Source organism: Sceloporus occidentalis, unplaced genomic scaffold, assembly GCF_023333645.1.
Source record: "Sceloporus occidentalis isolate IW3139 unplaced genomic scaffold, rSceOcc1.0.p SCAF_10, whole genome shotgun sequence".
Lineage (NCBI taxonomy): Eukaryota > Metazoa > Chordata > Lepidosauria > Squamata > Phrynosomatidae > Sceloporus > Sceloporus occidentalis.
In genome coordinates this window covers 20,747,183-20,764,056 of record NW_028316990.1, presented here as the reverse complement: position 1 = coordinate 20,764,056, position 16,874 = coordinate 20,747,183, and the positions used below count along the sequence as shown (strand labels likewise).

At 41.9% G+C, this 16,874-nt stretch overlaps 1 long non-coding RNA gene across 3 annotated transcripts in view; it reads left to right on the top strand.

The window, feature by feature from the left end:
• Positions 1-16,874, top strand: part of LOC149306091 (uncharacterized) — a 71,037-nt gene that overhangs the window by 37,384 nt on the left and 16,779 nt on the right. Inside the window, exons 6-7 of one of the 3 annotated variants that reach the window (XR_016271715.1) lie at positions 9,623-9,752; positions 10,823-10,908. The exons of the other annotated variants lie outside the window; for them this stretch is intronic. This is a non-coding gene — a long non-coding RNA (uncharacterized LOC149306091). Of the gene's footprint in view, positions 1-9,622; positions 9,753-10,822; positions 10,909-16,874 lie in introns of those variants that run through there. 3 annotated transcript variants of the gene reach the window in all.

Below are 16,874 nucleotides of genomic sequence, written 5' to 3'. Positions count from 1 at the left end.
AAAAAACTATGGATGCTGGCCATGAAAGCCTTTGACTTCACCCTGGTTTGTATGTTTATAATTATTATTCTTCCACTGATATGCAAAGACCAAAGGCTCTGTGCTCATCTTTAATGGATAAAACATGAAAGATATGTTGCCTGGCCATCACCAGGCTTTTTAAAACATTGTGCTTTAGGTACCTGAAAAGAGCAAAGGTGATAGATACAACAGGACCACTGGAGGTGAGATGCAGTGAAAAATTAAACGTGATGGGAAAAGCATCTTGGCTTTAGACGCATCATATCTGACTCTTACATAAATCTTAATTTAAAAAACAAATATCCATGCCTTTGTGTGTCATCATTACATCATAGTTTGCTTCCCAAGGAGACTCAAGTCTGACAAGGATCAATATTGGATGCCTCTGAAGCAAGTGATGAATCTGAACTCATTAGAGTTGACTCATATTAATGCATACCTGCCTGCTTTCGGTAATATTAAAATGGATTTGCTTTCTCTTTGGTAACAAAAGGGTTTTGGACATGCTTTGCAGCTACATTACACGATTATCACGCCTTAGCTGAAATGCATACCAGTGGGAGGAACACCCATGGAGATGGAAAACAGGGAGGAAGTCAAGAGGGTGACACAGGAGCAGAGACAAGATCAGTCAACAGAGGAGCAACGTGGGATCAGTCAATAGAGAGATACAAGGTCAAGGGAGCAAGGCAGGATCAGTCAATGGAGCAGCCTACCATATATACTCAACTCTAAGTCAACCTCATGTATAAGTCGAGGTCAGGTTTTGGGACTAAAATGGTGGATTTTGATATGACTCATATATAAGTAGAGGATAAACTAGGAGCATGCGACAAAGGATCTGTAGGATGAAGCAAAGGAAAATGATGCCAAAGAGCTTAACAAAATCCCAGCAGTCATAACTGTTTGTGCTCCCACTAAAAGCTGGATGGATGAGAGAGCAGAGGGGGCTCAGTGCTTTCAGGATGGATTACTCTTTTGCCTTTCATCAAGGGATGATTCCTTTTTTATATAAGAGTTAAAGAACATTATTTACATTGAGCCGTGGATAAGTTGACTCGGGTCTTTTAGGTCAATTTTTTGACTAAAATGTCAAAACTTATACATGAGTATATACAGTATATCCTGCTTTTATCCCACAATGGGATTGAAGGCAGGTGTCAACTCATGGTGTCACCCCACCATTTAACCTCATGAAGCTATGGACATGTAAGTTCATTTTGGCTGTGTTTATGATATCTAATTTTAAGGTATAGTTTTAATTTTGCTGGTTGTCTATGTCACAACTCTTGCCATTACGTTCAGTGATCTACAGTAATTATGATTTACAAGTAACTTCAGTTCAAGAAACATTACTAAGGATTGTGTATGATGTGGGATGGGAGGAGTTCAGTGGGGGTATGTGACACTGTGAGTTACCACAGCAGGTGATGCCAACCCTAGCAATGCCACTAAGAAATGGCAATCCACTTGGAGACTGCCACAGCCTAGTGGTGCCACTGTTAGAATCAGTGAACAGTGTGATTTAGGATCACAACTCAACTGCATGGCAAAGAGCAGGCATCCTTGACAAGCGCCTAGTTTCTGCCTTGCACCAAATGCAATGCCCTTGAACTGTGCCACCAGTTTCTTGCTTGCGTGGGCGGAAGGGCACACCTCTTGGGCCTCAGCATCAGTCCCTCGGTGCATGATCCATTAATTGATTGTTTCTTTTAATCTGCTTCCATCTGACACCTGTGCTACTTTTGGGGCACCTCCCATGAATTAAAAATATAATCCGGCACACAGACGTCTTCTGCAGCCACTTCTCTGATTCCGAGTTTACAGGATCAGTCCACAAATGGTGTCTTGCAAAACTTTCCAAACTCTGACATTGTTCTGCTGTTCCTTCCTGAAGCTTTGGAAAATTCCACTCAAGGCCTCCTCTACAGCTGCAATGAGATAATGGAAGAGAATGGCCCTTAAATCCAGGCCCTGATCCCTAAAATGAAAACTTCTTGGTAGAAATCTATCTCTGGAGGTAGATGATTGGTCTAAAACAGAAGCTTTCACCTGTCCTGAAAATAGGTTGCGAAGCCGCCGCCACCATCACCACATATCCTCCAACATTTCACAGATGAAAACCAGGACACGTGGCCAAGAAACGTCAGAGTATGGTCAAGATGGCAAACAGTACAGATGAGGAAGAACATACAAAGTAGGAATGGCTGCAGTAGTTTGCTTTTGCCTGAGCCTCCTGTGAAAGGCAAGATTCCTCCCCTTCCAATCCTTCCTCCTCTGCTGAGAGAATTGATTGCAAGTTACTTTTGCACTTTGCACTTGGTTTGCAGCAACTGAAGTAAGCTGGGAACAAAGGAAGAAAGAGGAAGGAAACCAGGACATTTTAAAAGCGGCTTAGAAATTGGGGTTGGATTAATCAGGACTCTCTTTGCCAAATGGGGACAGTTGGCATCTGTGCCACCACCCTGCACTTTTTAACATTAAAAAGGAAACAGACCTGTTTTGCAAAACCACAAAACACCACACCTGGTCTTAAAAACAGGTGTGTCAGGTGTGCATTTTAGATACCCTACAACACCTGTCTTAGACAGTGTGGCAAAGTGGTTTGGATTTTGGTCATAGCCCTCCGTTAGACCAGGGTTCGAACGCCTTCTCACATTGTGGACGATCTTGAGTAAATCATCTTCTTTCAGCCTCCGGAGAAGGCAATGACAAACCTTCTCTGAAGAACTCTGTTCAGGAAAACCATAGCAGAAGGTCACCATAAGCTGGAGTTGACTTGAGTGTGCATGACAACAAAGTTTGTAGTGTTAGGTCTGGTTTGTACTTTGAGGATTGGTAACTTGTAGTGCAGAAAGTAACCAACATGGTGTAGTGATTGAAATATCTTCTGCTAGAAGAGGACTTTGGAGATCTAGGCAAGTTACAGCCTCTCAACCTCAGGATGGCAATAGCAACCCCCCTCTGAAGAAACTTACCAAGAAAACCCTGTAGTAGGTTTGCCTTAGGATCCCAGCCCTGGTTTGTAGTTACACAGAGTAGGGCACTAACACAAATTGTTGCTGCCTCTTCACAGCATATCAGTCTGAGTTGGTCAAGAGGGACACTTGCAATCCTGCAAATAATTCCATGGTGAGAAACAGTGGCTTTGATATTCAAAATGGCTCCTCGGAGTTGACCATGGATTCGTTTTCTTAATTCCATTGGAAGACACTCTCAGGCGCGATGCATCCTGGCTCCCTGTTTTATCCAACCAGGGTTCTTCTTAGTTGTGAAAATCCATCTCCATTTGGAGAAGATGTTTATGTAATATCGTAAATACCAATCTCTGGTATTTATGTAGCATGGTGTTTACATGGGCAAGCAGCCACTCGTACAAGGGAAATAAACAAAGAACCATTCTTCAGGGGGAAGGAAAGTCTTCTTTTTTTCTTTTCCCCAGTCCACTTTCCCTTCTTAAGGCACTCCTTGTTATATTGCTTCAAGTGGCTCTTTAAGATACACGGTTTTGATAAAAACATGCAATTTCTGGGAGAGGTCATTGCAGCACCTGAGAGATCTTTCTTCTTTTTCTTCAAGGGTTTTCTGCAACCTTCCCCTCCCATCTAGTTGGTCTCAAAACTAGGCTGAATGGGTTGGTTAAAGAGAGAAGATTTTGTATGTTTCACCTGGTTGCAACAATTCAGTCACTCTTATCCTGGGGGCCAAACCAAAGAACTATCTTACCTGCATTGTCAGTCGGAGAAAATGCATAAAATGTTGGAACAGGATAAGGGTTCAGATTCCAGCCAAGCCACAGGAAAGGCCTCCAGCAAGTGGCAAGAGCAAGAGATATTTCTTGGCCCCAGAACCCCTAGCTGTAAAAATTCCACCGTATCATAGAATATGTTTGAGTTTGAAGGGAACCCAGGGGCCATGTAGTCCAACCCTCTGCCAGAGGAGGAACCCACAGTTAAAACATCCCTGGTGACCATCTAAATTCTTCTTTAAAGTGTCCTGCAAAAGAGGGTCCACCCCCCCCCCTGAGTACATCTATTCCACTCTTGTAGAGCTCTTACCATCAGGATGTTCTTCCTAATGTATTCATGAGATTACAAATCTTGTCATGTGAATCCGTTCATTCAAGTCTTATCCTCCACAGCAGCAAAAAAATCAGCTTCCAGTGAAACTATTTATTGATTAGAATCATAGAACCAGGGAATGTTACAGCTGGAGGAGACCACAAGGGTCATCTAATCCAGCCCTTTGCCATGCAGGAATGCACAACTAAAGTACTAAGAGATGTCCATTCGACCTCTGCTTAAAGACCTCCAAAGGTGGAGAGTCCATGACCTTCTGAGGCAATCTATTCCACTTACAGTAAGAATGTTCTTCTAATGTTTAGGTGGAAGAACCTGTTTTCTTGTATTTTGAATCCATTGGTTCTGGAGCAGCAGGAGACAAGCTTACTCCTACAAGGTGTCCTTTTAAAATATTGAAAGATAGCTACCATGTCACTTCTTAATCTTCTCTTCTTGAAGTTAAGCATGCCCAGCTCCCTCAGTTGTTCCTCATATCTCCAGACCTTCAACCATCTTGGTTTCCCTTCTCTGGACATGTTCCAGCTTGACAATATCCTTCTTGAACTGTGGTCCCCGGAGCTCTCTGACAGAGAAGGCTAAATGTCTCACCAAACTACCATCCCAGAATTCCATATCATTGAGTTGTTGTTGCCTTCAAATCATTTCCAGCTTATGGCAATTGTAAGGCAAACCTATCACAGGGTTTTTCTTGGCAAAACTTGTTCAGAGGAGGTTTGTCATTGCCTTCCCTGAGACTGAGAGCATCTGACTTGTCTAAAGTCACCCAGTGGGTTTCATGACCAACCTGGGAATTGAACCCTGGTCTCCAGAGTCCTAATCCAACACTCAAGCTACTACGCCAAGCTGGCTCTTATAGCATTGATCGATGACAGTTAAACTGGTGTCAAACTGCATTAATTCTACAGCTTTGTCACTGAAGTGACATGGAAGCCATAAACTCCACTGGCCAACAAGAGCACAGTGGCCACGATGCAACATTGTCCTTGCGTAGTATTAATCTACACTCATGTGGTTGTGCTGCACCACTCTTCTGCTGCATACTGATATTGTGCAACCAAAGGCATGCCTGCGAACATCCTGCTTTATTTGCCCTTTGTGTAATGGGAATAAATGCAGAGTGGCTGGTTCTGCAATCCCAGTAAATCAGGTAGTGACAGATCCTTGTGCACCATCCAATAGTGCACAACTGCACAGCTCAAATCCTGTTGGTGAATCCCAACCAAAGTAGACCCATTCATTCACTCAGTTGTGGAATGATGAGTCAACCCCCAGCAAAATCCAACGGATTCAGTTGTGACTAACAATAAGATTGAGACCCATGTGAAATGGTTTCGCTTGAAGAACGCCGCTTATGCACCCATGAGCTAAGTATATCTGTTGCACAACAGCCAAAATAGTACTACATGTGTAAAGTATGATACTAACTTTCACCAGGATTTCACCATTATTTATTAAAGGGAGTAAATAAATGAAATTCTTAGCTGACCCCAACAAAAGATAGCCAACATTGGTTTACAGAATCCCAGATCCTCACAAATATCCAGACAACTGCAGTTATGTGTCCAAAGATTTGCAGCAAATGCCAGTGACAAGATTGGTTTTGAGTTATGGCAACATTGCTTAACCGTCAGGAAGATGTTTGGTGCCTTTCTCCTCATTTTGCCACATGCAGGTCTGCAAATAAATTTACGGCTTATTTGTTTAGCTAGTCAAGCTTGTACTTGTTCCTGTGTTAAGGATTTATTAGGAAAGTGAGTAAACACAGTTGTGGCAGTAACAAATCCAAGGTAGACTGGAGAGGTTTGCTTTCTGCTGGGTTTTGTTTATAGTACTGTTGTTAAGGGATAGTTTCTGCTTCCAGGAGAGAAACCTCACATCAAGAGGGACAATTTTTTTTTAATTTCCCAAAACCTGGAAGAAGTGCTTAGTTAGCAAATGAAATGGGTTTTAACTTTATTATTCAGTGATACAGCTTTATGCTTCAGGATCTTGTCTAGTTCCTTTGTAGCTGCCCTTCCAAGCCCTAGCCTTCTTCTCATTTCTTGTCTGCAATCTCCATTCTGATCAATGATTGAACCGAGGCACAGGAACAATAATTATTTTGATTTCTTTGCCATCTAGATTGAATTTATGTCCATTTTCCGTGGTCATTATACCCATCCCAACATTTCAACATGGTAACCTTCGCACTTTCCATTGCCACAATCTCACCCCATAACTATCTCACTGACCCTGGACTTGAATGTCCTCGAAAGGAAGTACATGCTACCCTGGAGAATACATTATCACTCACCAGAGGCCAAACTACAATGCGCCATTTCAAATTTCTCACATCCCAAGCATACCATAGAATACCCCCAAATCCTGGGAGGGAGGAGTATGCAAAATGTCCCAGACTTTTGAACCCTGGGACTACACTTCCCATAACCCCTTGAGACTCACATTGCTGAGTGGGCTCAAAATTGCTCATAAAAGTTCCATTGTTCCAGCAGGCCAGCCTTCACCATGACCAGTGGCTCTGGGCCACAGCCCCTGGGGATGCCCTCCAGCCGCACAAAACACGTCTCTCCAAACAACCAAAGAATGTCCTCTCCCAGACTCTTGCATTCCGAACCGCCATGCGGTGCCTCCTCTGTTGTTTCTTAACCTCAAGAGACTTCCTCTCCAGAAACATCCAACAGCTCCTTTGACTTTTCATGACCTCCTGAAGATGCTTGACACACTGAGATTCTGGCCAGGTCCAGAGTTCCTTGGCGTTTCAAATTGGGTACCCTTGTGGGGCAATGTTTAGCTTTTATTTTTATTCCTGACTATAAAATCCAAAGTATAAATACATTAGATAATAAGCAACAAGAACAACCAGAAACATTTTTAAGTAGCTGGGAAAGCCAATGCGATTCTGGCTGCATCAACAGGAGTATGGTGAGAAGAGAAGTAATAGTGCCACTCTATTCTGCTTTGGTCAGACCTCATCTGGAATATTTTGTCCAATTGGCAAGCATGTCCAGAGGAGGACAACCAAAATGGTGAAAGGTCTGAAAACCATAAAGCCCTACAAGGAACCTGGGTAGGTTTATCCTGGAGGAGAGAAGGTTAAGAGGTGACTTGATAGCCAAACAATGCCAAAGAACTTTAAAATTCTGGCAGGCTCAGTGATTGCCAAACTTTGATATTCCAGGTGTTTTGGACTTCAGCTCCCAGAAGCCTTAGCCATCTTGGCCAATAGTGAGAGAAGACCAGAGTTTGGGAATCACTGCAAGGCTGGATGGAGACAGAGGGAACTACCATAAATGGTGGCTATGCAATGTGTGGGGGAGGCAACCAGACATGGATAGTGCTAGGAAAATGCACATGGGTCAAAAAGGATGAAAAAGCAAACATTATTATTATTATTATTATTATTATTATTATTCTAATATATCTTTATTCAATTTTAAAATAAAAAATAGTCACAACATAAAAAATACAAATATCAAAATGTTCTCACAATACATCAAATATAAAGTTTAAATTTGTATCTTAGCATAAAGTATCTTCTTTTCTTGAACCCGAAGAAAAAAGACTTGCTGTCATCCTTGTGGACTTTGAATGCTTGATTTTACAAAGCTCCTCATCCCATACACTTCTATACACCCTGGTGGCGCAGTGATTAAATGCCTGTACTGCAGCCATTCACTCGAAACCACAAGGTTGCGAGTTCAAGACCAGCAAAAGGGCCCAAGCTCGACTCAGGCTTGCATCCTTCCGCGGAGGGAGCTAAAATGAGTACCCAGACTGTTGGGGGCAAATTAGCTTCCTTGCTAATTAGCTTACTTGCTGTTCACCGCTATGATCTTTGGAATAGCGGTATATAAATAAAACAAATTATTAATTAAATTATTCTACTTTGCTATGTTCCGTTCTTTCTTCTCTTTCCTACATTTTCCATATACGCAGAGTAAAATATTTACCTTTATGGTTTACAACAATTTACATAAACATTTCTGAACATTTTATCAGCAAATGACCCAACCATACGAAACCTTATTCATAGCAAAACAAAAACAAAAAACCATTTCCCTGTTGTATGTCTCCCAATTTTAACATTTTTATGACTGCAGTCTAGTAATTTCCATCCATCTGTTGACCTAATTATTGGGTCAGATACAAAGACAAAAATAAAAACAATTTATCTCACATTTCACAAATATCTTTAAATGTTTTAAATTTCAATAAGTTCTATATCTAGATTCCACTCTTTTTCCAAGAACAAAATTACCTTTTCCCATTCTTCCTTTCTCCTCTTTTTACTATAATTTTTAATGTTACACGAAAGCCTATCCAATTCTCTATATTCAATTAGCTTTAGTATCCAATTTTCCCACGTTGGAGCTTTATTCTGTTTCCACATTTTAGCAATCTCTATTCTGGCTGCAGTTATCATATACAAAATGATTCTCCAATATTTTCTTTCATCCTGTGGCTTTAAAATTGACGTCATGTTTAACAAAAATAGTTTGGGGTCAAATGGAAATTTAATTCCCAATATTTGTTGAATTAATTTATAAATCTCCAACCAGATATTCTGAATTACTTTGCAGTTCCACCAAATATGTAATAGATTGCCTCTTTCATCATCACATCTCCAATAATTGCCACAATTAATTCTGTTCATCCTCTTTAATCTCCAGGGGCTGTAATACCACCTGTTAGATATTTTTTAAAAAATTTCTTTAAGATCCTGGGCAATTGTAAACTCATTAGTTTTTTTCCAGGCATTCTGCCATTCTTCTAAGTCAACCCTACTTCCCAAATTTTGGGCCCATTTGATCATGTGGTCTTTAACCACCTCTTGTTCTGAGATTCGTCTTAACAATAATTGGTAGAATTTTGAAACCTTTTTCTTTTCTGGCTGCCAAAAAATCTCATCTAATTCATTCCGTTTTTGTTCAATTCCTATCGTCTTTTGATCTTCTATATATTTATTTTTAATTTGTAAATAATTAAACCAATGTATCGTGAAACCCTCCTCATTAAGGGTTTCTTTAGATTTAAATTTCATTTCCCCATTCTTATCTTTGATCAAACAGTTTTGATAAGAGAGCCATCTGTTATTATTGTTATCTATCCATCTGGCAAAAAATGCCTCCTGTGCCGATGTCCACACTGGAATCTTAAAATAAAATATTCTTTTGATTTTTTCCCAGGTGCGCAATAGTGATCTTCTAATAGGATGGTTGTTAAAATCCTTATTATATTATTATTATTATATTTATTTGTATCCCACTCTTTTCCCACAACTGGGACTCAGAGTGGCTTCACAACATTAAAAAAAAACACAGTACAATTATTGTCTTTTCTAGTGAGTCTCGTCTTCTCATGATGTGTCCAAACCAAAGAAAATGGCATGTAGAGAGATCTTGTAGCAAAAGGAAATGGCGACTATGTTAGTAGTGGTCATAACCTTTCACATTAATGTGGTATCTTGGCCTGATTTTTACCCAGAAAAGCTGATGAACTGACACAAATAGCTTATTCAGATCTGTCAAAGCCTGATTCCTCCCGATGCTCCTTTGAATGGAAGCACCAAAGAGCTGCCACCGCCACCATTTTCCCACCCAGGCATTAAACTAGCTCAGAAATGGCATCGCAACGGAGAGAGCAGAGAAGGTCAGTGCTTCTTTTGGGTTCTTCCGGGATGCACTAAACCCTCGCCTTTTGCCAATCGACTCAGAGAAGGGCATGGTTCCTTTTTTATATATAAGAGTTAAGATGCATTTCTTACGCTAACCCATGGCTAAGTCGACCCAGGTGCTTGAGGTCAACTCTTTGACCAAAATTTCTAGACTTATCCATGAGTATATACAGTAGCTCTCATATTGCACAAAAAGAATGAATTCATGGGATTTGCCAAGATGACAGGAGACAGCTTTACTGGGAGCAGGTTACTTGTGGAAACTATCCAAGGCTGGTTGGTGGGACTCTTGCTCTGGCAGTCTTCATAATGCTGCTGTCACTTGACCTGGGAAGCACAGCACGGCACAGGCTGGAACATGCAGCTTAGCAAGTTTCAAGCGCACAGCGGCTCTGTTGCTTCTTGCACGGTGTGATCCTTCAGGCTCATTCAGAACAAATGCCTTCATCAATAGGACTTTACAGCAAAGATGTAAACTGTACGTACTTTTAAAAAACCACCTACATGCATTTTTGCGGGAAGCCCAACTCAGAGAAGTTTCCCAGCTACATTACACTTGGCCCTCCATATCCACGGACTCTTTATCCATGGATTCAAGCATCCATGGTGTGAAAATATTCCAAAAATATACCTTGATTTTGCCATTTTATATAAGGGACACCATTTTACTATGCCATTGTATATGATGAGACTTGAGCACCCATGGTTTATGCTATCCACAGCGGGTCTTGGAACCAAACCCCAGCAGATACCAAGGGCCCATTGTATTATTTCTTCCTGTTCTCTGCATTTTAAAAGGCTCAACAGGGCAGGCTGTGCTGGAGTGGGAGAAGGGGCTGCTGATTTCTTCTCTTTTCTATCCAGTTTGGTGTCTGAAGGAGGGTGGTTGGCTTTGCTTTGTGCAAATGAGGAGAATGTCCTGCTAGCAATGGGGATGTGAGGTTGCCACCACATGCATTGGAGGAATGTTCCCTCCTTGGAGATGATGGGGAAGAACCAGTCACATCTGGGATCAATGCTCTTGATGCTTTCATGCTCTTACCAGGATCCTCAGATCTCAAGGCCTCAACTCAGGACTCCTTGGAGTGGGACAAGGGGAGCAAGAGGAATCTCAGAGCAAGAAAAGTGTGGGTAGATGTGTACTTTCCTCATTTGTTAGACTTGCTGATATTGTTATTAAAAATTTTAATAGCACACTCTGTGCATTTGTGCTTGATGCTCAATACATCCATCTCAGTGGCATCAACAGAAGTCCCATTCACACTATGAAAATAATCCATGATAAATCTGGGTTAAACCAGCTTTGTAAATTCACCCGGGACAACTGTAGGGTTCACCCCTAGGTCTCAGGTTTGAAATCTCAGAGCCTGGGATAGTCCTGACCTGCAATCCTACCTGTCACTGCTTGCAAGGGAAGGGGAGGAGAAGCAACATGAAAGAGGAGACTCAGGAGAACCCAAGGGTCAATGGTGGTGTCCCGAACGGAATGGGAACCTTGCCTGTTTATGAGCAGCAGAACTTCAGACGGAGATGACAGCTAGTCATCCTTCTGAGAATGCGGAGGTTGAGGTCAAAAGGAACTTTGCTCCTCTGTCTCATCTTGTGGGGGAGGCCAAACCAAACCAACCCAGCTGGTCCATCCGCCTTTGCTCAATGGTTGGCCTCTGTCTGGAAAAAGAAAGAAAAAAAAATAGTTTCAAGACAGAATCATAGGAAAATCAGTCACATCTTGAGCATAACTATATGTAGTCATTAGTCGAAAAAAACATACCCTCCCCATTCTAATTTATTGTTTTGCTTATCATCTTTCCTCATAAATGACTTGCTTAAGAAAGTCAAAACAAAAATTCACAAACCATGCAGTTTATCACATGAAGGAGATTGGGAGTTTATCCCATGAATATCCCGGGAAAATTGTGTAATTACACGGAATGATTTCACACAGCGTCACACAAAACCTGCCATTAAAGTGGTCACAAAGAAGCATTAACGCGCATCTTTTTACTTTCAGGATTTCAGCGACAATGCATTACCGATATTGCTTTATTCGCGCAGTTGTGGGTGATAATCATTCATGCAATTACTCGCCATTTCCACTTCATTTGCGGGATGCTTTAAATGTGATTTAATCTCTCTTTAATGCCAAAATCAGCCCCAGTGTGATAAACTCCTATGATACCTTTATTGAGCCAACCAAAATGCACAATTACACATATCAAGCTTTTGGAACTTCTTAAGCCGGTGGAGCTTCGAAAGCTTACAACATGTAATTGTGCATTTTGGTTGGCCCAATAAAAGTATCATGGTTTGGTGGATTTTTGTTTCGATTTGCTATTATATGGCCAACAGGTCTACCCCTGAATGTTTTTTGCTTAAGAAAGTGGAGAGACATTTGCATGGAGTTTCCGAAAGGGCTCGGATGTGGGTGCACGGGTCTAAGCACCCAGCCTTGTGCTCACACAAAACAAACATAATGTTTTTTGCAAGAACAAGTTTTACCTGTTCTGCAGCAGAGAGATAAATCGTGGGGAGGGTTAACACTCAACAATGAGAGAACAGCTTCATCTCCATAAGGAAAGGTTGCCAGATTTTAGGGACTGCCCCCAACTTTCCACTTTCTGTGAGTCACCTCCAGGTAGAAGACAGGGGTGCAAATCCTCCACTTTTGGAGGGCTCATCCTCAGGAAAGAAGAAAAGGCATCAAAACATCAGAAACAAACTCTTCTAGAACATGTCCATATAGCCCGAAAAACCAACAAAAAACTACGGATGCTGAGCATGAAAGCCTTCGACTTCACATATTGTAAAGTTTCATAAAGATCAAGTAGACGGAACATATTGTAAAGGACAAAAATAACTTTTGGGCCTTGCATCACACATTTTAGTGCAAAGGCTAAGGCACAAATAGTGTTCGATTCCTCAAGTGTTGCAGAATGTCGTGCCACAAATCCACTTCAAAGAGGGTCATGGCATTAAATGAAGCAATAGGGCTCTTACTGCTTTCCCTCCAAAAACACTGGGCAGTTATTTCATTTTCCCAGCCAAATAGCAAAACAGACAGAAGAAGCTGTAGAGAGTCACAGGAGGGTTACCAATGGAAGAAGGTGCCCTGTAAGCCACTGGTAAACTTTTGAAAATGGGGCAGGATGATCGTACAATGAATACTTCGCCTGGAAGCAGCCAGCAGGTGGTTTCCATGTCAGTTGAATTTGAAAAGTTCTGTCCAAGACTCAACTACAGTGGATCCTTGTTATACGCTGGGGTTTGGATCCAAGATCCCCCGTGTATAACAAAATCCGTGTATGCTCAAGTCCCATTAAATATAATGACATAGCAAAATGGTGTCCCTAATAAAAAATGGAACATCAAGGTAAATTTATACTTTTTTGGAACATTTTCAAACCGTGTATGCTTGAATCCGTGTATAAAAAATCCGTGTATAAGAAGGGCCGACTGTATATCTGGTTCTGTCTCTTGGATAGAACTTTTCAGGTTCTGTCAACAACATATCTTAGGATGATGCTTCACCTGAAATTCCTTCTTCTATAGAACAAGCAAATGAAGAGGAACTCTGTACTTTTATTCATGTGTCCACCGAGGTCCAGGACTATCTGTCCCTCTGAAACCTGCATTTACTTCAATAGAACAAGACAATTGTTTGGATTCCACTAGTTGTATGATTTCATAAATCCTTCCAAACCCATGCTTATTTTATTCTCTCTCTGGACTAAGAATCCTGATCCTTTTTTTTCAAAAACCAGCTTCTTTTTGCAGGAAGGGGAAAGCAGTGCAATCCTCGTTTCTGGATCTATGCAGAAGTAAGTCCAGCTAAATTCAGTGGGACTTTATTTCTAGAAATCATGCTTCGGCTTGTTGCCTTGGCTCTCTTTCTTTACTCTTTTCAGTTCCCCATTTGTTGTTAAATGGGGCAACCACAACAGGACACAGTCCTCTCTATGCGGCCTGGCTCTGGGTTTACATATGGACATAAGCAGATTTTTAAAGAAATAGTTTCAGGCTTGTTAGTCCAGAGAGAGAGACAGAAATAAGCATGGGTTTGGGAAGGATTTATGAAATCATACAACTAGTTGGGGAATCAAAATAATGGTGATCTTTGTCCTTTGCTTCTTAGGGGGTTGATCATGTGAAGGAGATCGGGAGTTGATCCCATAAATATTTCTTAGAAAAATTGTGTAATTACGTGAAACAATTTCACATGATGTCACATGAAACCCGCTGATTCCCAATGCAAAGTGAACCCAAATATTTAATAGTTTGGTCAAACCCATGACACCGATCCTCAACCCCTTCTTGTATTTTCCAGCCTCTCTAAGTGTGTGCTTTCCTTAAGCGTCCCTGACTGCATTCGTGGCGTTGGGCATGTGTCCAGACATGGGTTACGCCCAAACCCATCTCCCGTTATGATCTAGGATGGCCATTTTGAAACCAGATGTCAGAGCCTATAAGAGGAAGGCCGGGAGCTCTGGAGATCTTATCTCCATTCCACAGATGGCCTTGAAAGGGGAAATGGGTGCAAAAGAAAGAACAAAAGAAGAAGGAGAACAAAAAAAGATGAACCTTACACAATCTCTCTCTCTCACACACACAAGCATATAGGGGCTGCCATGTTTTTTCCTGTTAAAGATCCTGCTATCATCATCATCTTCTTCTTCTTCACCATCATCATTATTATCTTTATTATTATATTTATATCCCACCTTTCTCCTAATATAGGGATCAAGCCTATGGAGATTTTCACATGGCCAAAAGTGATGGGAGCATCCTTTTGCAATTGTGCAAAGATCACCAGACAATGTCGTGCGGCATTGCCATAATTGCATCACTATTCTGCAAATAAACAGGAATTCTAGCACCGCTTTTCGTTCATGGGAAAGTCCTGTGAAGGAAATGCAATGCTAAAATTCCTGTTTGTTCATGGGATAATGACGTGATTATGGCAATGACGTCTGATAATCTTTGCCAATTGTGTGAGAGTGCCATTTTTTGGCCATGTGAATTATTGCTACCATAATATAAGGGAAAAACAACAAGCGAAAATCCTCTTAATTTGTAGGTATACAAGACGAGGCCTTCTCCGTGGCTGACCCTAGTTTATGGGTGTCTTTGGGTGTATCTGCACTGCAGAAATAAAGCAGTTCAGCACCATTTTAACAACCATGACTCAATGCTATGGAATTTATTTAAACAATATGAAGGCACACAACATACACACCTCTCCAAATGGGCTCTATATCACAAGGGAATAAAGAGGAAAATGGAAGTATTTGAGCTTGCTGGGGGATGGAGGTCAGGAAGGAAACAGGCCCTTGGCTTCTATGCAGAAACTCGCACCCAGATTAAAATACTGAGAAGATCCCAGGCAACAAAAGCTATCTTTGTGGCCCAACAAATGTTAAACAGTGTTGTGCCAATAGAGAGCGGGATGAAAAGCATGTACTACACTTCCCCGAAATCTGAAGCTTCAATGCCTCCATCAACGCCGCAAGGATGCTAATCCTTTAATGGCTAGCACTAGCAGGCCTGCCATGTGAGATGACTGAAGACGCACGCCTTCCAAGATGGCAGAATGGGTTTGGGCTGGGTTGCCTTTGGGGTCTCTTCCAACTCTAGGATTCTAGTTTGCTCCATCCCCAGCCCTACCCCAAGTGCTACTTCCCAGAATGTCCTGGGGAGACCTAAAATCAATCTGAGACCAATTCTTGTGTGTGTGTTGTGGGAGATGCATCCAAGGAAAAACCCACAGGAATTGTGAAATCCATTTGAAAAGATTTCCCCTGTAAAACCATGAAACGAAAGGTGCCAAAGTTAAATTGGATTAGTTGGAACTGGATTGCCCACTAAGGCATGCACACACACATACACATGGACTCCATCAAGCCAGCCATGGCTGCCTTGAATTTGCAAGACCAGTTGATGACCGATGCCCTTGGGGGGCTTGCATTCATAGGGTTGGCAAAATTCAAAGTTGACAAGTTGGCAATGACCTCAAAGGCCATCTAGTCTGCTTAACAACAACAGAGCAAATCACGCCCAAAATCTCACTGGAATCCAAGATCAGTAACTTGAGGCTGTTCAGGCCTTGCAAACCCTGGGCAACAAACTATGGTATTGCTGCAAACGTTTGGGTCCCACCAGTACTTTGCTACCTCTCTCTTGATTCTTAGTCTCTGTGTCACTCACAGGCCATGTTCACAGCGTGTGTTGTGACACCCTGACGGCCACGTTCCAGGCCGAAGCGCAGGTGTGCCACCGACAGCTCCGACTAATCCCCAGCTTTCTCACACTTTCTTGGCACTGTTTGGAAGTGGATAAAAAGAGAAGAAGAGTAGAATACGTACACCCCACCGGGTTTATTTTGTGAGGCAATTGACGGGATTTAAAAACCCTTGAGAGGGCTGGTTGGGTGTTTGGTGCGCCAGCTGGAGCTTTGGGAGAACGTGGTGTTCTTCTCCAAAGCGTTTCTTCTGCCCGCCGCGCTAAGAAGCTTTGGGCTGAGATCCAGCAGAGAACAAACGGAGTGTGTGTGTGTTTGTGCATGTGGCCCTTCAAAACACCCAAAGTCCTGCTTCTTAGCTGCCTTATGAAAATGGGAGAGCAAGAAAAGAGAAGGGCTTGAATATTGGTGGCGGTTGTTCATAGACCAGAGTCGTAGACCAGTGCTCAAACCCTGGCTTGGCCATGGAAACCCATGTCACACTCTCTCAGCCTCAGAAGACTGCCATGGCAAACCTCCTCTGGACAAATCTTGGCAAGAAAACCCCAAGATAGGTTTGCCTTAGGGTCCGGCATAAGTTCGAAAGGACTTGAAGGCACACAATGACAACCCATAGGATTCAGTTCCTTGGTTCTGGTGGTTTCCTCTAGCTGAGACAAACCATTGAATCTAGAGCAATATAATGTCTTTAATTTAATATATCCATATGTCATTCCCTATCTCCCAAAGGAGACAGGCTAGAGTTTGGCTGTATTTGACCTTTATATACTACTATATTTACCTCTTTTAAATCAGGGAAAATACAAAGCTTCTTCGCTGGCGACGATGGCAAGCAGAAAGATGTTTTCATAATTGAATGAGA